Below are 23,057 nucleotides of genomic sequence, written 5' to 3' on the forward strand. Positions count from 1 at the left end.
TATTGAGCATTTAATGCTTCTTATCTTAGAGAATAAGAATCTTGTTAAAACTGAAGCATCTCTCTCTCTCCGTCATTTCTCATCATTTTCGGCCCTTCAACTTCCTCTCTCTCCCTCAAGACATTCTCTCTCTCCTCCATTGGAGACTAAGCTCGAAGCTTCACCAGTCATAACTGAGATAGAATACTCCGCTAAATCTAGCCTTAAACACTTTCCACGCCTGTTTCAAGAAGATTTGTCGAGTTATAACCTGAAGAAATCGATAAAAGACGCCCTTTTTCTTGAAACTCTTTGAGTAAGTGTTCTGATCCTTTGAGTCTAGACTTGCTCTGAGAAGTATGTGGTGATATGTGTGTGTAATAAGATGTTTTAAGCATGAGAAACTTCCCCTTCTCCTTTCTTCTTCATTTTCGAAAAAAAAAACTTGGGTTCGTACCCTGCAAAAATCCTTCTTTTCTTAAATGGAGAAGAGAAATGTGTTATATGTGTTGTTTTGGGTGTTATGTGATGTTTTGAAGTGATTAACGTGTATTTGTAAAACCGAGTCTTGAGATATGAGTTTTTACAAAAATTAGTTGAGATAAGATTTTGGGAAAAATCTGTAAAGTGATGTCTTGCATGATGTTTTGATGTTGAGTAAGAACTTGTGATAGGATTAACGTGTTTTTGATGATTTTAGAGTTGTAGAGTTCGTGAGTGAGTCATGATGCTGCATGATGTGTATTTTGATGTTTTTGAGTGTTTGATGATGTTTGAGAAAGAAAAAGTTGATGAGTTTTTCGAGTTGCTCTTGACTACATCGTTCTGTCTTGAGTCCTGCTCTACTCAACCGAGAAGTCATTCCTCCGCTCTGGCATTATGTTTCTTCTGACTTTTGATTTCTCGGAACCGAGAAGTCATTCCCCGGGCATACCAGAGAAATCATTTTCCCGCTGGCATACTAGAGAAATCGTTTTCCCGCTGGCACGACAGAGAATTCATTTCCCCGCTGCTCTGTTAGCGAGTTCGATTCCTCTGAGTCCGATTCCTCTGAATTCAATTCCTCTGAGATCGATTCCTCTGAGTTCGATTCCTCTGTGATCGATTCCTCTGAATTCGATTCCTCTGAGATCGATTCCTCTGAGTTCGATTCCTCTGTGATCGATTCCTCTGAATTCGATTCCTCTGAGATCGATTCCTCTGAGTTCGATCCCTCTGACAATCGATTCCTCTGACGATCGATTCCTCTGACGTTTGATTTCTCTGACGTTTGATTTCTCTGGCGACAGCGAGTTCGCCATTCCTCTGGCATTTCTTCGCTGCTATGCCAGAGAGTTCATGATTTCGCTGCCTTGGCAAGTTGATTCCTCTGCCCTGGCGAGCATTTCTCCGCTGTTCTGCCGAGCTATTCCGATCCGCTCTACTGAGTTTTCCCACTCCGACCACCGAGCATTCTCTTGCTCTGGTCTCCGAGTCGAACTTGTGTTTGCTTACTTGTGATGTGTTTATAAGTGAGTTGTATGCTTAAGTGTTTATGCATGCCTATGTGCTTGATTGCTCTTAATCTAGCCTTTTAAGCGTTAAGACGAGAGTAAGATTAGAGTTTTTATCATAGAGTTGAGTGATTAGACGGAGATAAGGTGAGAATGATTATGATGAGTGTTATTATAGGATTAAGGTTAAGCTTTTTGTGAGGAAGTTTCTAACTAATTCCTCACTTGTCACATGCACTACTCCGACTTTACAACTGCAGAGACCAGTCGAGGACGTAAGTGAAGATCTTCCCGAGTACCACCTCCAGTAAACCGAGCACTACAGGTGGGCAGTATGTTGAGAATATGTTGAGTATGAAATTATACCGAGTTTACTGAAATGATTTATTGATGTTATGAACTTATCAAATGTTGAGTTAAAATGATGTTTATGAACTGTTTGACTTGCCAAAATTTCTGATGATGAACTTGTGTGTTACCCTCTACTGATGAGACGAATTCGGATCCTGCCACAAGCGAGGTTGTGTACACAGAGGTGACTGTGAGCCGTCTTCAGGTCGGCCGGTCACGGTGCTTGAGAAGGAGGCCTACTTCTCAGTACCTTGATGATGATAAGTTGTAGATGCGGTACATGCATGTTGATTATTTGTCTGCAGACACTTCCTTATGATGTTTGATTATGAAAACTGCATATACAGCTTATTTGACGTTAACTTAATGTCTGTGTATTGCTGAAGTTATGGCAAGCTTCAAACATATAGCTCTAAGAGCACTTTTCTTGTCTTTCGGCGCCTGCCCACTGAGTATTATGTACTCACACCCTGCATATATTTCTAAATGTGCAGGTTAAGCATGGTCGGAGGATGGCATGGTGTTGGCGGGGATCGTTGTTTCGAGTGATCACCTTTTGATGCCTTTTCGCCTCTATGGCAGCATGATGTTGTTGAAGTTGTTCTTGGCTTACTTAAGAAATATACTCTCGGCTATATGTCTCCATACATATAGTTCGATCACCTTTTGTTGTGTAACTCTGTATATATATTAGAATCCTTGTACATATTTGAACTACGACCTTTTGTTTATGTTAACACAAAACTCCGATGCTTGACTTTTATAGAAATGCCGATGTTTATAATCTAGAAGAATGTTAAAGTTGTTACGAGTTGTTTACGCTTCCGCACAAAGACGAGATTAGTTTTCCAACCTTTGTTTCCTTCTTTCATATAGTCGTATCGATACCCGGTCTACGCTATCAATGGCTAGGCGGCGGGCTGCGACAAGTATTTTCTACGAACATATCAATGAACATAATATGTGGATGCATTATTCACGTAACAGACTCTTCTTCAAATTAATATTCCATAAATAAAATATTTGATTGCCTATATCTATGACAAATAACGAAAATATCAAATATTCACCAGATGAATCATCACCCTTGGATATACCAAGATCGACGCACAAAATTTGGTCTTCGTTCTTCGAATTTTTGATGGTCCCCATAGAACTCTATCCTATAATGGGAGAGTTCAATGGAGACCATCAAATTTTCAAAGAACGGAGATCAAATCCTATTTGTCGATTTTGCGTAATCTAACGGTGATCAGTCCTCCAAATATAATTGTAATTTTTGGGTATTTTAAATAATAAAGGTTTTGTTTGTCATTTTCTCTTATGCGTATCCGTTTAGTTGAGTAATTAAATCTAATCATACCTTTTAATTATGAGAATTGTTATGTGAGATACGTTCCAAGCGCCTATAACGTATTCACAGAATTTCTCTGTCATTTTCTACTTCCGTTTCCCATCGTAATTATGTAAATCACACATTCGTTATCGATGCAGAATTTATTTTTGCAAATTTTGATTTTCATTTAAGTAAATTTCGATACAGAATGCTTATCATTTATACCTATTTCTTACTAATCGTTTTGAACTATTGAACTTAGTAATACACTATTTTTTTTTAATAATCATTTTGAACTATTGAACTTAGTAATACACTATTTTTTGTTTACTAATCGTCGTTTTGAACTATTGAACTTAAAGTTCACGGACGTTCAACTATATAATAGAATTAGAGTACATGGATGTTCAACATAATGTGAAAACAGTTCATGGACGTTCAACATAATGTTCATCGACGCACTGTGAAAACAGTTCATCGACGTTTGACAGAAACATATTCAATGTTGGAATAAACTTTCCATTGTTCAACGGGATGAATTATGGTGTTCAGCGCAAAAAGTCCATATCATACCAAACCACAATGAGTCACCATTGAGCTCCTAAATGAAATATGATAAGCTACAAGTTCATATGATGAATTGGAGGTTTTGTATATAATATGTTATGTATCTGCATAAATTTCGTTGGACAGGTTCAAACGTTCAATTAATCATATTCCGTGTTCAACACAATATAAATTGAACGTGATTTCTACAAAAATAACATAAAATGACTTCTTTATTCGCAAAAATAAGGATCTATATTATGCACATGTTCCCAGAATGGATTCGTTCCTAGAATGGGAATTGCGGAATTAGCGGGATATGATATACAGTATCAAATCGATGAATATATATTTTACATATTTGACCTTTGGCAATAAAGTAATAATTCTTAAGCAATATTTAATTAGCTTAAAAATCATTTCCAGATTTAATCTCATTCGTTGATTGAGATTAGATGAATGACCTTGATTTGATCTTTATTCTTTATCTAAGGAGTGGTTGTCATAGAATGCAACCCTATATATATATATATATATATATATATATATATATATGTATATGTATATATGGTTGAGAACTATGAAGAAGTTGATGAGGAGTAAAATATGCATCAGCGCTATACACCATGGAAATCCCACCTTTGGCCGGATCACCCGTGGAAACGCCATCTTTGGCTTCCAGCTTTGCCAGTTCCAGCTTTGCTGGATTCCAACTATGGCCTCCAGCCTTGCCGAGTTTAGCCTTGCCAGATTCAGCTTTGCCGGACTCCAGCCTTGTCGAGTTCAGCCATATCACCGACTTGGGCCTTCTTTCTCTGTTTCATGGGCTTTAGGGTTAGGCCCAATTAGTCACCTATAAATGGAGCTCTTATACACGGAAAGAGGGGGATTCATTCTCACTACTTCACTTTGTAAATTGTAAGCTTCTCATGAAACATAGTGAAAAACTCGAGTAACGTCCGTGGATGTAGATTATTTATGATCGAACCACGTATATCTTGTGTCTTTTACATTTCTGCTTATCTTTTATTGTTAGAATTATATTTGAACACATCAACTGCGCCGTCTGTGGGAAAAGAATCGAGTTGAAGACGTGAGGTTTCTTTGTTTTGCAAGATGAATCTATCGATTTTATTGGGTGATTTTTATGGAAATTGGGGAGATTAAAGTTTCTTGAAAGAATACCCAATTCCTGATGATTTTTCAATTACCAATTCGAAAATTTTCTTCGTTTCTAGTACAACAAATTTATTCTCCTATCTAGGTTCTTTTTTTTTTTTTGACAGTAACCAGAATTTCATTCAAGAGAAATCATCGGTTACAATAGCATCTAACCACCCGGGAAAATCACATTCCCACACCTTGGGTTGGCTAAGACAACGCGAAAATTGCGCGAGACAATGGGCGGCCCTATTAGCCGATCTAGAAACATGGGAAACACCCACCAAGATGCATTCCCTGGAGCACTGCAGCATCTCAACCAAAAACTTTTCCTCATCAGGGTTCGCCAAAACTCTCGCAGCCAAGAGTGAGTCTGTATGAATCTCGATAGGAAGAAGATCATGTTCAATGCTCACAGCCAGCCCTTGGATAACAGCCACAAGTTCAGCAAAAATCACATTCGAGCTAGAAACCATCGGCTTGGAAACAGCCACTTTGATCTCACCTTTTCTGTCGCGAATGATAACGCCGACTCCGAATTTGTTTGCCGCGCTGTCAAACAAAGCATCAACATCAACCCGGAAGAGCCCATTCCTTGGTTGCCTCCATTTCTTCTCACCCACCTTAACTCCCATCAACATTTCCGACGTGAAGGTGGGTTTCACCGCCTGGTATGACTCCCACAGAGCGACCACCGCAGGTTCAAAAGAAAGAGCTTTACATGTATCATCCCCATGCACACGGTCGCAAGAGAGGATTATTCTTCATCCCAATTTCAGGTTCATCCGCAATTTTTTGGGGAATTGTGCTGTGTTGTCTCATACCTCACATTAGCTTCGCTGAAGAGATTTGGTAAAATTGTGGGAAATTTAGGGAGTCCCAGTGGGTCCTCGATTCCTAATCTCTACAGATCCAAACAATTTCTAAATTATTTCTCAATTCTTGGTAACAATCTCCATTTCTCAGATTTTCTGAAACCGCGGCTGCTCCCAAATCTCAGGTCACCTCACAAAAATCCATCATCCGAATCAGTGAAAGGGGGAAACACCGATTCTTAAAATACGTCTATCAGTTCAGATCTAGAAAACAAAAACAGCCAACTTCTGGAAAATTTCTAAGTTCTTAAATGATGAAGAGTCGTCCTCCCACCACATTTGGATCGCGGCCAACAAGCCGATTCTCGGCATCACAACAATTCTCCATCAACAATCGCCATCTCCTATGAGGATCGGTGAATCTCTTATGGATATCGAAAGAAATCGGAGTGGGATCGTGCCTTGATTTTTCCCCACACTGATCTGTTTTGATCTTCCCGCCGGTTGGAGGACGCCGACGCGTCACCTCATCATTTTCTCGCCAAGATTCCCACCGCCGCGGCTCTAAAATCCGGTGTCAATAGTGGTTCCACGGGAGTGGGACACTCCTCATCGATCTATGCTTCAACACAGGGATAATCGATTGTCTATGGGAGGGTCTGTTATTGTGCATTAACACTCGGCTATGCCACTTGACCTGGACATCCCCTTGAGTAACCGACGTTTTCTCAGTAATTTAGAATTGACATGACGAAATCGTCAAAGATTGTAAGCAAATTAAATTGGGGGAATTTATTCCAGCATGAAATGAGTCAGGCAAACTGCTAATAAATGAAAATCTTCTCTATTCAGTTAGAGAAATCCCTCGGCGTGATTCAGGAGAGATCAACACAATTCCGGTGAAGCTGCGACACATTAGCAGAGTAGCCGGCGGCGTGTGCGACGGCAGCGTGCGATTCCCTGACGATGTCTGATGAAGAGGTGGCTTAGGGCATTGGATATTCGAATACTTGTCTGATTTAGGGGTTTTATTTGCGAATCTCAGATTTTAGATTCTGGATCGAATTTTCCGGGGGATTTTAACTGTGTTTTCGGCATTAAAGGAGCGGGGATGACAGCTTGTGAGTAGGCAGATCCGTGGAGAAGTCTTGTTCTCATACACGTAGGGCTGTAAATGAACAGAGCTACTTGCGAGCTATTCGAGATTCGGCTCGAAAAAAGCTCGTTCGGAGCTTGATTCGATAATAAACGAGCCGAGCTCGAGCCTAATTTCGAGCTCGAAATTTTTATCGAGCCGAGCTCGAGCCTGACAGTGCTCGGCTCGTTGAGCTCGCGAACATATTCGAATTCGATTGTTCGCGAGCTTGTTCACGAACTTTCAGTCGAGCCTTCAATTGAGCTAGTACACGAGCCTTAAACGACTCGAACTCGAACTCGTGTAACATATTAATTAAGAAGATTTTCTCAAATTTATAACAAATTCGAGCTTGAACACCATATATACAAACATCTAACGAGCCGAGCTCGAGCTCGAGCTCAAGCTCGAATTCGATATTATCGAGCATCACCCGAGCCGAACTCGAACCGAGCCCGAGCTTAGTAAGTGGATGACGAGCCGAGCTCGATCACCAAGATAAAAGCTCGAATCGAGCTCGAGCCGAGCTCGAACACTCGAATGTTTAAACGAGCCGAGCTCGAGCCTGCTTGTATTCGGCTCGGCTCGGCTCGTTTACAGCCCTACATACACGGAAGTTTTTATTAGAAACTTGAGATGCCACATTTCAGTTTTGGATTTTCGAGATGGTGCTGATTGGATTCAGATCGGAAGAAAATTCACGAGCTCCCAACCCTCGCCAAAAAACTTTTCAGATTGGATCTTCCTCTTTTTTTTCGAAAACAGGACCTCACATCTTAGCTCGATTAGGTTTCCCACAGACGGCGCCAGTTGATGAAACTAGAAATAATTCATATACTAGAAAATAGATAAAAGCGATAAACGACACCGAATATACGTGGTTTGATCACTAAATGATCTACGTCCACGGAGTTGCTCGAGATTTCACTATCTTTGTGGGTGATAACATTGTACATTGTTCATGAATGAGAGAGAGAGGTCCCTAAATCTAACAATGGAAGTTCTATTTGTAAACATCTAAGTGGCCTTGGCTTATTTAATATCTAGGGCCCATTAGCCCATATAATTAAGCCTAGATCATTATGACAGAGCTGAGCCACGGAGAGTAATACAGAGCTGATGCAGAGACGAGCTTAGCCAGGATGAGAGCCTTAAGTGGTCAGAGCTGGTGTATATCATATCTGGAATATGGGGCCGAGCAATGCCAAATCAGCTCTGTCAAGTTCAGAGCTGCACCAAATACCTAAAATAAACATATTAGCAGTATTAATAATAATAAGAATAATAGAGATATTTCGGTCCAATTGTGCACAACGATATGCATATTTTACTCCTCATCACCTCCTTAGATAAAAATCCAATGGGAAAAACCTTAATGAGAAAAAAAGTGTTTGCCTAACAAAAGTTCAAAAAACAAACAAAAGGAAGAAAACAATAACAGTCCAACTACTCAAACCGGATAAAGATGAAAGCAAAAAAGTGAGCTTCGGACTAGCCATCAACCAGCATTTGCCATCACCAGACCATGAAAGGTTGTGACTATGTAAAGGCACGAATCTAAGCTTCGAACTAACTGTACCCAAAATTGGTCCCCTACATTATCACGCCCACAAATGTAATAAGGAAACCGTAAACCATGAAGAGAAGAAAACAGTCGTAAACCAACCCAAAACAACCTAGTCCTCAACAAGAACCAAGCAAGTAGCAGTAGCAAAAGATAATGCACCTCATATATTTCCTAAAAGGTTAAAGCGAAGCACCAACTGGCAGCACATCCAACGCCACAAGACAATATCCAAAAAAAAAAAAAAACAAGTGAACTTGAGCCAACGAGACATCACATGACCTAAAGGGAAACTAGCAATCCAAATCTCATCGAAAAGCCCAAAGAAAATATTCCAGCGCAAGAAAAATTCATCCGAATTATCAACTCTTGAACTAAACTTGACAGTGAATGTGTGTGTGTGGATGGTTACTATACAAACCACACTAGTCGTATAAAATGATTTCACTACAAATTTACTACTCCCCCGTCCATGATATCATGTACACTTTTTGGACGGCACGAGTTTTAAGAAAGTGATGGATAGTAGTGTGTATTGGTGAGTGGAGTTTGGGTCCCACTGTTGTTGTAAGTGAAGTTTGTGGGTCCTTATTACTATAAATAGAAGTGGAAATGATATTGTGGACGTACCAAAATGACAAAAGTGAAAATGATATCGTGGACGGAGGGAGTGTGAAATATTATGAATTCTCTATGAAAGAACATGAATTCATAAGATAGAATTTTCACCATTTACGAGATTCAAATCTTGAATTACGAATTCATTAATCAAAGTCATTAGTTGATCCTAGATTCTTTAATCAAAGTCCCACAAATGAGTACTCATATATCCTTTTTTCTTCGTTTCTCAAATGAATACCCATTTTTCTTCTTGGTAAGTGTAACTCACACAAACCGCTCACAACAAAAATAGGACCCTTATTCGATTCATAAATACTCTATTAATTTCCTAAAATCCATATGAATACTCATTTGGGAAACAGATGGAATATTAGTAAATACTTTGTTGGATCCCGGAGGGGTACTGAACTGGTGTATGGGGGGGGACCAGTAGGCTATTTTCAAAATTGAAAACTGAAATCGGTTTTTAGAAACTGAAGTGATCAATGCGAGTAAGATCAGTTTGAGAATGGATTAAGACTGATATTTACTGTCCTTAGACTGATCAGTGCGAGTAAGATCAGTTTTTGAAATCAAAGAAGTGTTTGAAATCCTACTGATTGTCCTTAGACTGATCAGTTGGACTGATAACACTTGAGTGGAAACGATTTAAGAAATAGCCTTTAGTGAATTAGATTAGGGTTATGTTAGGTTCAGAGGGTCTCGAATAGGTGTATGGGGGGGAGGGGGAAACACCTATAGGCTATTTTTGTCGAATGAATCAAATCGAAACTTCAAACACAAACTGACTTAACCTGTTTACTGAAAAGAGTTTTGACCAAAATAGGGTTGACGACTGATACCGAATACTCTTCAGTAAGGAGTTATCAGTTAAGTCAAAGACTTTAACTAATGCACGTAAAGCTTCAGTCGAGTTTGATAAACATAGATATGTTATGAATCTTACTGACTATCAGAGGATAGATCAGTTAGACTGATAACACACGCAGCGAAAAACTTTTGTTTCGTAATAGCCTGTGAGTTAAACACGTTGTCAGTCGTTAGGTTTCTCTTTGCAATTAATCAGTTTTCAGTTCAAGGAGATAAGTGCACAAGTAAGAAAGTAAGAACTGAAAGCTGTAATTAACAAAGAGATTTTTACGTGGTTAGGAAAACACTTCCTACATCCACGGTCGCTTGATCAGACCAACAACTTCATTGGGCAAGTGCTTACGAGTACACTGCAAACCGATGCTCGTGCTTACGGGTGCACAACAAACTTGAACGTGTGCTTGCGGGTGCACACAACCGAGACGATTGAAGATCCTATCTTCAGTACCAACACACCTTGTTGGATTTCTCACTTCTAGGGCACACTGGGCACTAAGACCTCACGGAGACAGAACACTTGTCTGAACTCCTTTTCGGCACAAACACTCAATTCGGTTGGTTGAAGAGAGGTTTGAAAACTTGCCAACTAAACCACAAAGAACAAGTTCTTTGCAGTCAGTTTAATCTAGGCTTTGGATATACAATATTTGCCTAAGGTCTATGAGTGTATGTAATCAGCAGTGACTGATTTTTGGCTTTGTGATTCTCTTATTCGATTCAAACTTTGGCGAGGCTTGGTTTAGCTGAGTAATAAATTTGGCAGTGTTTCAGCTTATATTATTAAATCGGTGAAGATTGAAGTGATCCTCGAGCACTATTTATTGGAGACATCTTGAGTAGATCCATTGGCGAAGATGGTCTTCAAGATTTCTTCCGGTAGAGAGTAATTTGAACTTGGGCTGAGGCTTCAATCTTCGAGGTTCCTTGTTTGGTGAGAATGACTACTTTGAAGAGTAGGAGATGTGACATCTCTGAAAAGGTAATCACCAAAAGGAATGGCCTCTGCAGAGAAAGGACGACCTTGATATCTCTGTATTTAATACGGCTGTACTTTTGGAGTGCGTGGCTTCCTTTGAACGTTGGAGGTTCAGTCCGAGGAAGAATGTTTAACTGATACTTGACTTTAGTATCAGTCCGGTGAATCCATGTGGCATGCATTAAGTAATCAGTCGAAATTGATCCTTCGACTGATACTTCAGTCTTTAGTCTTCAGTTCTTCGTTCTTCAGTCTTCAGTCTATAGAGCAACAACTAAACTAGAAAAATAACTCTAACACTTGAGTTCGAACAGTTCTAGTCTATTACAATTGAGACCTATTGATTTTGGTATCATCAAAACTAGGATTAGGATATTTCATTAAGTTTCCAACAATTTCCCCCTTTTTGATGATGCCAAAACCACACAACAGTTCTAAGCAAGAAAAAGACTGAACTCAAAGCACAAGTTATTAAACATGGATAATACTATTCCCCCTTAACAACAGAACCTAAAACTTGCACTTTGAAGGAAGAACACAACAGTTCAAAGAAACTGAACGAAGACAAAACTGAAAAACATTAATCAGAGACTGGACAAAAAGTTATTGTCTTCAGGTTGAGATCAAAGAGAAGTTCTTTTCATTTAAAATAACTGATGAGAAATTAGTTGAGGTACAGAGCAAGGCATACAAGGGAGTAAAAACACAAAGAAAAACACATGGAAAACCCATGGACTCCAGCAGTCTGCTTGTCTGCGCCTTGAACTTCTTGATCTTCATCTTCGTCTTCATGTTCCTAAGCTTGTTCCTTTCACACTTATTTTCCATTGACTTGAGGTCTTACTGGAACATCATCCTTAAAACTTCTGGTGATCCTTTTGCTTTACCATCTCCAGTCTTTCGAGAAGATGCAGGGAACTACCTTTGAGAAGGTTTTTCTCTGACTTCTACTATCCCCCTTTTTGGCAACATAAAAAAGAGAGCTGATGATGAAACCTATGATCAGACAATACTCAACTCCTATTCTCATAAACTCATGAGAGGATTTGAGAAGAGGATGAGTCCAGATATGTAGAAGAGGAAGACGCCAGTGGGGAGAGGAGGGAGATGAGAAGGGAGACGGAGAAGTGAAGAAGAGCGAGAGGATGAGGGAGACGGAAAGATGAATGAGGCTGCCTTTGAGATAAAGGAGGCTGCTTTAGAGGGAGAAAGAGAGGCTTAAAAAGAAGAGAGATGAGACATGGATAGAGAAAGAGGAAGAGTACGGGTGAAGGGTGTGAGAAGGAAAAATTGAATCAGTGACAGTCGTGAGGACTAACACTGTCGATTTACCGGCACGAGGTCTTTGAAGAAAGGACCATGTGCGGCTGATGATGCCGGCAGACAACGAGAGATAGCTCGTTGTTGTTGCATGCCATGGAGGTGTGCAAGATTTGTAAAATAAGCTTGATAATCTCCGGAAGCTTAGAAGCTTCTTGGCGCCAGGCATGAGGATGGAAGACACTCGCGTTGCTGGATATAAGTGAGAGTAGAAACAAGCTTGACGTCGGAGAGATGTTGAGATCCAGCGGAAGGGTGCTGTGAAGACCAAGTGTGTGAGCGTCATTCTCCCACTCCATGACTTCGTTGTCATCGAATTCTCCTTTGTCGGAACACAATTCTTCTGTAACTTTTGAAAAGATTGAAAATTTCTCACAATTAATGAAGGCTGTGGAGAGTTGTTAGTTGATGAAGAAAACAAGTGAAGACATCGAGGCAAATAAAGACTATATTACCAAGAAAGAAGATGAAAAAGTTTTTCGAAAATTGTGCCTAAAATCTTTTTGAAGAAAATTTTTGCGTCCGCCGTCACTGCAGAGGACGGAAGCTTCAAAAGATAAGAAAGATCATTGCATTTTGTCAAATCAATGAGATTCTCAAGATTTTCATTTCAGAGGCAAAAAGGTTGGAAAGATTTTGAGTAAAGAAGCAGGACAAGTTAAATCAATTTTTAAATCCTTTTAAAAGTACTTGTCCTTCACGGATATTTCATTTTCCAACAATCAGTTAAAGAATTTGAAACAAACTGATCAGTTAGAGAAAGATTTTTGAAGACAAACAAAAACTCATAACTGAATTAACTGATTTTCACAAGGTAAGTTGAGGATACTTACTGATCGACTCAACATTGTAGTCAGTCGATACCACTGTTTCTGGTTGACTTATCAGAATAAGTTCCCCTTCAGATGAAGACTCATCTTCTTTGACTACCACGTCAGCAGTTGAAGAGCACCAGTTGGCTGAGCAACAGTCATCATGACTGCAGTTGAGTTCTTCAAACACATCATCATTCTTCAAACAAAAATCAGAAACATAAATTAAAAGCTAAAAATAAAATTAAAACTTATAACGCCTGAAATAATGCTTAAGTCTAGTCAGAAATATTAAAGTAAATTCTAAATAGTCCCCGGCAACGGCGCCAAAAAGTTGATCGCTAATTTCTTAACAACAATAACTGCAACTAAACAATATAATTGTAGCACGAAAACAACAAGCAGAGTATCGTATCCACAAGGACTATTATAACGAATCACTCTAAGTAATCCTAAATAAACTCTAGTAATATTCAGGCAAACTCAAATAAGAATGAAGAATAAAACTAAAATCAAAACAAAGCAAATAAAATAGGATAAAAACTCAAATAATAAAAGACTCTGACCCTAGGGATATACTTTTACTAATTAATTACATGTATTTAATCTATTGATTCAATTACCAATTTAATCCAACCCTGATGAGAGAACACAGAACTTTTCATAAGCTTCTCTAACGAACACCTATGAAAGTAGATTAATTTACCCCCCTTCACATTCAAGACTCCAAGGAATAAATGAACTCCCAAGCGTATACAAAGAATAGCTCCCTATAGTTTCACCTATCCCATTCAAGTGTCAAGGCTACTACTATAACATGCATTCCTGAATCGGCTGAACAATTATCGCATTCAAGACTCAAACTGAACAGCTAAACATGTAAATTATTGGCCAAATAATTCACAAGAAATTAAGCACCAGGAATCATGAATCACAAGTTGGAGGGAAAATTGATATCAATAAATCATACACACATAATTAATCAGCTATGTACAAACCCTAGGTTCAGATAAAAGAACTAGCCAGACATCGTAAAATAAATCAAAAGCATAAATAAAAAGAACACAATTGAAAGAACTGAATTATATAAAAACTGAATAAGAACAATTGTAGCAGCTTGAATCTTCAATCTTGTGGAAATCCAATCCAAGCAGTAAAAACTGAAAACAATAAATTCTAAAGCTATGAAACTGAAAAATAAAAGCTGGGAACCCTAGATAGGTAAAAAGAAGACCTATTTATAGTGTCAGGGTAAAATACAGTGTTTGAAATCCAGAAAAACTCCAAACATGCGCAAAATTGAAAAATTCGGGTAGCCGGCGACCCATCCGGCGGTCGCCGGCTCGAGCACAAAAATCTTCATCACACGGTGATCGCCGCGTCTCTTCCAACGTTCCAGAAGGCTCCACATGTGGCAAGGAAAGGTCTCCCTAACAGCAAAGACATCTTTGGATCCTCCGGAATATCCAACACTACAAAGTCGACTGGGAAGAAAAAATCACTCACCTTCACAAGCACATCTTCCGCAACTCCTAGAGGTTTAGAGCAAGACTTATCAATAAGCTGAATTGTCTTGTTGGTTGGCTTCAAATCCCCCAGCTGCAACTTCCTATAAACTTTGAGAGGCATGGCATTTATGCTTGCTCCGGTGTCACACATCACTTTCTCAAACAATGACTTTCCAATCTTCACAGGAATATTGAAGCTGCCCGGATCTTCTCTCTTTGGAGGCAACTGATACTCCTTCACTGCGAGCATCTCCTCAAATTCATTGAATGCACGCTTCTTTTCCATCACATCCTTCACAATTTGCACCTCATTTGGCTTGTTTCTCAAGATCTCCACGGAAGGAATATTCACAGCCAACTTCTTAAATGTCTCCAAAAATTTGGAGCTTTGCTCATCTAATCTTGGCCTCAGGAATGGAAGAGGGGAAGAAACAGAAATACCTTCATCCTCAACTGAATTATCAACCACCCGGATGGAATGACATTGCTGATTTTGCTGAGGTTGTTGATGTTGGCTCTTCGGATTGAACTGAGTGTTGCTAGGAAATTGGCCTGACTTGTACTGTGCAGCTACTTGGTTAGCCATCTGACCAACTTGTGTCTCCAACATCTGCACCTGCTTAGACAACACTGAAAAATTTTGCTCTATGTTGGAAATTTTGGTCCCCATGTCCGAGTTTGCTTCCATCCCTGTCACCTTCACCAACACCGTTGGGAACCTTGTGGAATATCCTAATCCTTGTTTTGATGATACCAAACTTCATAGGTCTTAATTGAAATAGACTAGAACTGTTTTGAACTCAAGTGTCAGAGTTCGTTTCTAGTTTAGCTTGCGGTTCCGAAGACTGAAGACTGAAGACTGAAGGACGAAGGACTGAAGACTGAAGATACCAACTGAAGTATCAGTTGAAGAATCAGTTTGGAACTGATTACTTAATGCGTGCCGCAAGACTGATACTAAAGTCAAGTATCAGTTGAACATTCTTCCTCGGACTGATCTTCCAACGTTCAAAGGAAGCCACGTACTCACAAGAGTACAACCGCATTAAATGCAGAGATCTCAGGATCTTATCTCTGCAGAGGTCATTCCTATTTGGTGGTTACTTTATCAGAGACGTCATATCTCATGTCCCTCACGAGATCCGTTTCCACCAGACAAGGAACCTCGAAGATTGAAGCCTCAGCCCAAATTCGAATTGCTCTCCAACGGAAGAAATCTTGAGTACGTTCTACGCCAACGGATCTATTCAAGAGTTCTCCTACAAATAGCGCTCGAGGATCAACTTCAATCTTCACCGATTCAACGACATAAGCTGAAGCTCTGCCAAAATCGCTACTCAGCCTAAAGCTTAACCTCCCCAAAGCTTGAATCGAAGAAGAGAATTCCAAAGCCAAAATCAGTCACTGCTGATTACATACATTCTCTTAAACCTTACGCAAACCTCTGTTTACCCAGAAGCCAAGGTCAAACTTGCTACAAAGAACTTGTTCTTTGCAGTATAGTTGGCACTCGTTCAAACCTCCTTTCCAAAAGAAAGATTTGAGTGTTTTGAGTGATTCGGAGTTCAGAAAGGTTTTCTGACTCTGAGAGTCTTAGCACGGGTTATGCTAAGTAAGAGAAATCCGACGCGAGTGAAGCGTGGGTACTGAAGAAGGGTTTTCTTCAGTGGTACAGTTGTGTGCACCCGGCAAGCACACGGTTTGGTTTGCAGTGCACCTGTTAAGCACTTGCGGAGTGGATTGTTGGTCTGATCAACCGACCGTGGATGTAGGAAATGGTTTTTCCGAACCACGTAAAAGTCTCTGTGTTGTTTACAGCTTTCAGTTTTACTTTCCTACTTGTGTTGTTACAATTGATAAACTGAATACTGAATAACTGCAAAGAGAAACCTAAGACTAATAACGTGCTCAACCGAGGCTATTGCGAAACTTAGTTTAATTTCTGCTGCGTATGATATCAGTCTGACTGATCTATCTTTTGATAGTCAGGAAGAGTGTTATCATCTCTGTTTTAGCAAACTCGACTGAAGCTCATAAGTGCATCAGTTAAGTTCCAGTAACTTAACTGATAACTCTTTACTGAAGAGCTTTCAGTATCAGTCGTCAATCCTGTTTGGTCAAAACTGTTTTCAGTTAACAGGCGTCACTGTTTGCGTGTAAAGTTTCGTTTAGATCTCTATCTGGAGATTTCTCTGCTTTAGAGGAATTTGTAAAAATAGCCCATAGGTGTATTCCCCCCTCCATACACCTATCCGAGACCCTCATGACGTAACAATTGGTATCAGAGCAGGTTGTTCGCAAGAACACTCTGTATCTGATTAGGTTCTAACTGAACTAGATCCTAATGAAGGTATTTTGTTTTTGATCAAAATCCTTTCTCAAGATTTCCCTTGAGAGTGCTTGCTCCGTGTTATCTTCTTGCTTTCTGTGTGCTTCTCCTTGCCTTCCCTCAAATGTACAGGAACAAGAAAGACTCCTCCAGCGACTATGTCCACACATACTTTCGAGGAGTCAACGGACTTGAGATTAGGACGTTGCATTCTGACCAAGACGACAGATTCATCCTTTTAGAAGAAAATCAGAGCCCAACCCACTCACAGTCAGAAGGAACAAGCAGATATGATCAAACTCGACTAGAGTATCAACACTTAAGAATGAGATTTAAAAATCTCCTTAGGGAGCACAGAAAGATCATCAGAGAGATCGATCATGTGCAAGATGCTCGGAGGATCGTCATGCGCTACTTCATTTCAGATGAAGACGAAGCTGACAGAAGGGATGTTCAAGAGCGCAGACTGATCAATAGACTGAGACTGCTTCAGTCTCAAAAACAAGAACTTCTGCCACGTCTCGAGGAAACAGAGACAGAATTCAAAAGGACGTCAGAAGTCTTTGAAGAAGTGATTCATGAAGAAACACTTCAGTTCAGAAGAATGATGAAACGAGAAAAGAACGTGCAGCAACAGTCGACAGATTAGTAACCGAAGGAGAACCAGTCATACATTCCAGGGGGAACTTGCACTTCAGTCAACAACTAATCTAGTGATAGTCACTGTGTAAGCTTCTCTCAACAAACTCACTTGCACTTATGACTGATTCTCTTTATCTTTTTCGACTGAAATGTGTTTAGTCTGACGTGTCATTGTATTTACATTTTCATTCCTTTTATTTGACACGTGTAAACTTCGTTAAAAAATGGGTGACACACGATCACACGATCCCGCCCTTTTTACTAACAAGCGGTTTGATCCACGTGCCACGTCTCCATTTGCACGGATTTCAAAAGTTTATTGAAACCACCTTGTGCACGATCTTTCATATTCTCTTCAAAAACGTTTCGTCTTCGAAAAACGATTTACTCAATCTCTGAGAAATCTTTTGTGAAAAACTCTTTGAGTGTGCTATCTCTTCAAGACTAACAGTGAAAATCCACAGTTCAACCTCTGTGAGAACCAATTTACAGATTTTTGCAGAAATCTTCTTCACTCAAAATTCCACATGGAAAAATCAACATCTCAACAAGTTGTATGTTACGAATCCCTTGTAACATTTGAGGCACTCCAGAATCTTGCTGAATTCAAAAAGATTAATGAAATCTTGGAACGCCATGGATGGATGAAATTCCTTCAATGCTCACCAAAGTTTCTTCTTGACAAGTCGACCATCAGAGAATTCTACGACAACATCAAGACTGATGAGTCAACTGGTGATCTCAGAACAGAAATCACTATTTTCACCGATGAGAACTTATCAGATTCCACGAAGGTCTCCATCAACATCTCACAAGTTGCAAGAGAAGTGTTCAACCTCCCAACTAACGGACCCGCACCAGGTCTATTTTTCAAAGACCCAGTGCTGGCGAATCGACGGTGTTAGTCTTCTCAACTGCCACTGGTTCAATTCTTCCTTCTCACGCCCTTCTTCACTTCTCTCCTTCTTTCTCCATCACCAGCTCTTCATTCTCCCTTCAAGGCAGCCTTCTCTCTCTTCCAAGGCAGCCTTCTTCTCTCGTCTTTTCTTCAATTCTTCGCCTCTCTCATCTCTCCACCTCTCCACTGGCGTCTTCTTCCTTCTGCATCTCTGGACTCACCCTATTCTCGAATCTTCTCAAGAGCTTCTGAGAATCGGAGTTGGGTACCGTCTGATCATAGCCTCCATCATCAGCTCTCTTTTTGATGTTGCCAAAAAGGGGAAAAGTCAGAAGTCAGAGAGAAACCTTCCCTAAGGTTGCTCCTGTCCCTTCTTTCTTGACTGAAGATGACGTTCCAGTAAAGACCCTCAACTCAACGGAAAACAAGTGAGAGTGGAACATGCTTAGGAACATGAAGACACGAAGACAGAAGATGAAGATCAAGAAGTTCAAAGGCGCAGCCAAGCAAACTGTTGGAGTCCATGGGTTTCCCATGTTGTTTTTGTTTTCATTTTTACTCCAATGTAAGTCTCGCTCTGTACCTCGACTGATGGCTTATCAGTCTTTTTTTAATGAAAAGAACTTCTTTTTGATCTCAACCTGAAGACAATGACTCCATGTCCAGGCTCTGATTATGTTTTTCTGTCTTCTCCTTGTTCTGTTTTAGAACTGTTTCGTTCTTAACTCTAAGTACAAGTTTTTAGGTTCTATTGTTAAGGGGGAACTGTTTTCACCCCAGTTTTAGAACTTGTGCTGTGAGTTCAGTCTTTTTGTTGTCTAGAACTGTTGGTTTTGGCATCATCAAAAAGGGGGAAATTGTTGGGAACCTTGTGGAATATCCTAATCCTTGTTTTGATGATACCAAAATTCATAGGTCTTAATTGTAATAGACTAGAACAGTTTTGAACTCAAGTGTTAGAGTTCGTTTCTAGTTTAGCTTGCGGTTCCGAAGACTGAAGACTGAAGACTGAAGGACGAAGGACTGAAGACTGAAGATTGAAGATACCAACTGAAGTATCAGTTGAAGAATCAGTTTGGAACCGATTACTTAATGCGTGCCGCAAGACTGATACTTAAGTCAAGTATCAGTTGAACATTCTTCCTCGGACTGATCTTCCAACGTTCAAAGAAAGCCACGTACTCACAGGAGTACAGCCGCATTAAATGCAGAGATCTCAGGATCTTATCTCTGCAGAGGTCATTCCTATTTGGTGGTTACTTTATCAGAGACGTCTCATCTCCTGTCCCTCAAGAGAGCCGTTTCCACCAGACAAGGAACCTCGAAAATTGAAGCTTCAGCCCAAATTCGAATTGCTCTCCAACGGAAGAAATCTTGAGGACGTTCTACGCCAACGGATCTATTCAAGAGTTCTCCTACAAATAGCGCTCGAGGATCAACTTCAATCTTCACCAATTCAACGACATAAGCTGAAGCTCTGCCAAAATCGCTACTTAGCCTAAAGCTTAACCTCCCCAACGCTTGAATCGAAGAAGAGAATTCCAAAGCCAAAATCAGTCACTGCTGATTACATACATTCTCTTAAACCTTAGGCAAACCTCTGTTTACCTAGAAGCCAAGGTCAAACTTGCTACAAAGAACTTGTTCTTTGCAGTATAGTTGACACTCGTTCAAACCTCCTTTCCAAAAGAAAGATTTGAGTGTTTTGAGTGATTCGGAGTTCAGAAAGGTTTTCTGACTCTGAGAGTCTTAGCACGGGTTGTACTAAGCAAGAGAAATCCGACGCGAGTGAAGCGTGGGTACTGAAGAAAGGGTTTTCTTCAGTGGTACGGTTGTGTGCACCCGACAAGCACACGGTTTAGTTTGCAGTGCACCTGTTAAGCACTTGCAGAGTGGATTGTTGGTCTGATCAACCGACCGTGGATGTAGGAAAGGGTTTTTTCGAACCACGTAAAAGTCTCTGTGTTGTTTACAGCTTTCAGTTTTACTTTCCTACTTGTGTTGTTACAATTGAGAAACTAAATACTGAATAACTGCAAAGAGAAACCTAAGACTAACAACGTGCTTGATTTATGCTTAATTGTTCTACTTTTAGGGGTTTGAATGCGCTTATTTATAAGATAATATTCTGGAAATTGGTGCGTTTTATGTGTTGTTTTATGCTTTGCAGGAGATTTAGGTTTTATAGATGGAAGAGTGCAAATTTTGGAGATTTTGGGCTAAGAATCGTGTTTATGTGCATACTCTGGACTGCAGAGCTAAAGGCCCGCGCCAGAGCTGAAGGCCCGCTCGCCAGAGCAGAGCCAACATCCAGAGCAGAGCCGACATCTCCAGAGTCAACTATAACAGTGCTGACTTTTCAGCTTTGGACTTTTCAGAGCACTCGACGCCAGAGCTGACTTTTCAGCTCTGTACTTTACATAGTCAAACGCCAGAGTAAAACGCCAGAGTCAACTACGCCAGAGCTGACTTTTCAGCTCTGGACCTTTCAGCTCTCCCATCTCGCCAGAGCTGACTTTTTAGCTCTGCCCATCTCGCCAGAGCTGACTACCTTTCCCGAGCATAATCATCGGAGTTCGCCTTCCAGAGCAGGGTTACTCTCGCCAGAGCTGAAGAAACTTGCAGAGCACGCCAGTTGGACTCATCTTCTCTTACACGATTTTATTCCTTTTAGAGTCCAATTTTACATGGCAATTTTGATAGTGATCAAGAGGGATTTGAAGTCTATAAATAGGGCTTAGTTATTCATTGTAAAAATAATCCTTCTGCCTCCAGGCTTGTAGTTAGATAATTCCCTTCGCCCTAATCTTTAGTTTCCGCCAAGTTAGTTAAAGCTTAGGTTTATTGCTTTTCTAGTGTTAGTTTCGATTATTGTTCTTAGTTAGTTTAGTATAATTCTTTTAATACATGTTTTAGATTAGTTCCCGTTTAGAGTTGTAATTACGTGACAGATTACTTCTCGAGACGAATTTACGGTATTTCTTTAATCAAGTTTATTTATTTGCTTTTACTTATGCTTTCTTTAAATTCTGCGAATTTACTTATGCGTTTTTATGATGCTTTCTTTAAATTATGCACTTTGACTTCTGCCTAGTTAGATTAGATTAGAAGTTTTAATTAAAGTTATTTAAATTCAATTTGTCTAGTTAATTCCTTTACTTTAAGTTGGTTTAATTCTTGCCTAGGGTTTAATAGTTGAATTCGCCTAGATAATTTTAAGATTAGGTTTGTAGTTAAGTTTAATTCACAATCGTTAGTTAATAATTTCTTTTCGCCTAGTTAAGTTTAATTCATGTAAATTTACTTTCCATGTTTTAGTTTAATAATCCAACCTTTACTGCTTTTTCGTGACATAATTAAAAGCCCTTAAAAATCTTCCTTGAGAGATGACATTGGGTCAACTTACCATCATTAGGATGTCCTTGTTCTATTGCAAGTCAAACTAGAGGTGTTCTAGGTTGAGTCAGTGCTCAACCGAGGCTATTGCGAAACTTAGTTTAATTTCCGCTTCGTATGATATCAGTCTGACTGATCTATCTTTTGATAGTCAGGAAGAGTGTTATCATCTCTGTTTTAGCAAACTCGACTGAAGCCCATAAGTGCATCAATTAAGTTCTAGTAACTTAACTGATAACTCTTTACTGAAGAGCTTTCAGTATCAGTCGTCAACCCTGTTTGGTCAAAACTGTTTTCAGTTAACAGGCGTCACTGTTTGCGTGTAAGGTTTCGTTTAGATCTCTATCTGGAGATCCCTCTGCTTTAGAGGAATTTGTAAAAATAGCCCATAGGTGTATTCCCCCCATACACCTATTCGAGACCCTCAGGACCTAACAACACTTGCTTCATCATCTCCTCTAGTGAATCCTTCTTCGGCTCATTGATGACACCTTCACTAGACACAGAAAACCCAGGTGGAGGCTGCAAAGCATTGTTGGGATTTGAATAGGAAAAATTTGGATGATTCCTATTATTGGGATGATACGGCGGATTTCCGCCTTGATGCCCCTGATAGCTTGGTCTATTGACTTGGTACTGCTGTTGGACATAATTAGCATCCTCAAACTGTGAAACATCAGATAAACTCGGCTACTGAGGAATTTTAGCTAGCAGTGCTTTTCTCTCCAACTCATACTGCTTTTGAAGAGCTTCATATTTCTCCTTAAAATCATCTCTCTCCTCATGCACAACTGCAATTCTTTTCGTAGAATTTCTGTCATTTGACCATTGATAACTACTAGAGGCCATCTCTTCTATCACACGGTAAGCCTCCTTTGTATTTCTATGGAGAAGACATCCATCCACCATACTTTTTGTTAGACCAGTCAAACCATTATAAAAGTGAATGATCTGCTGATCCTCTGTGAAACCATGTTGTGGACAGTTCCTGAGCAGCTCACGAAATCTTTCCCAGGCATCATGAATGGTCTCATCTCCAAGCTGGGAAAAGTGAGAATTCTTTGCAATGATTTTCTGAGCTTTAGAAGCAGGAAAGTATTTTGCCAGGAAAGCTCTACACAAATCCTCCCATCCAGTAATAACACTTCTGTCCAAACTCTTGAACCACTCCTTCACTCTGTCCCTGAGAGAGAATCCAAATATCTTCATTCTGATGGCATCTGGTGGCACTCCATTCTGCTTAATAGTGTCACAGATATCTAGAAACTGAGTGATGTGAGCATGTGGGTTTTCAGAAGCGGTTCC

At 39.9% G+C, this 23,057-nt stretch overlaps 1 non-coding gene across 1 annotated transcript; it reads left to right on the top strand.

The window, feature by feature from the left end:
• Positions 1 to 22,719: 22,719 nt before the first annotated feature.
• Positions 22,720 to 22,826, top strand: LOC130991043 (small nucleolar RNA R71). The gene has a single exon (XR_009091007.1). It is a non-coding gene; the product is annotated as a small nucleolar RNA R71 (small nucleolar RNA).
• Positions 22,827 to 23,057: the final 231 nt, after the last annotated feature.

Source organism: Salvia miltiorrhiza, chromosome 6, assembly GCF_028751815.1.
Source record: "Salvia miltiorrhiza cultivar Shanhuang (shh) chromosome 6, IMPLAD_Smil_shh, whole genome shotgun sequence".
Taxonomy (NCBI): domain Eukaryota; kingdom Viridiplantae; phylum Streptophyta; class Magnoliopsida; order Lamiales; family Lamiaceae; genus Salvia; species Salvia miltiorrhiza.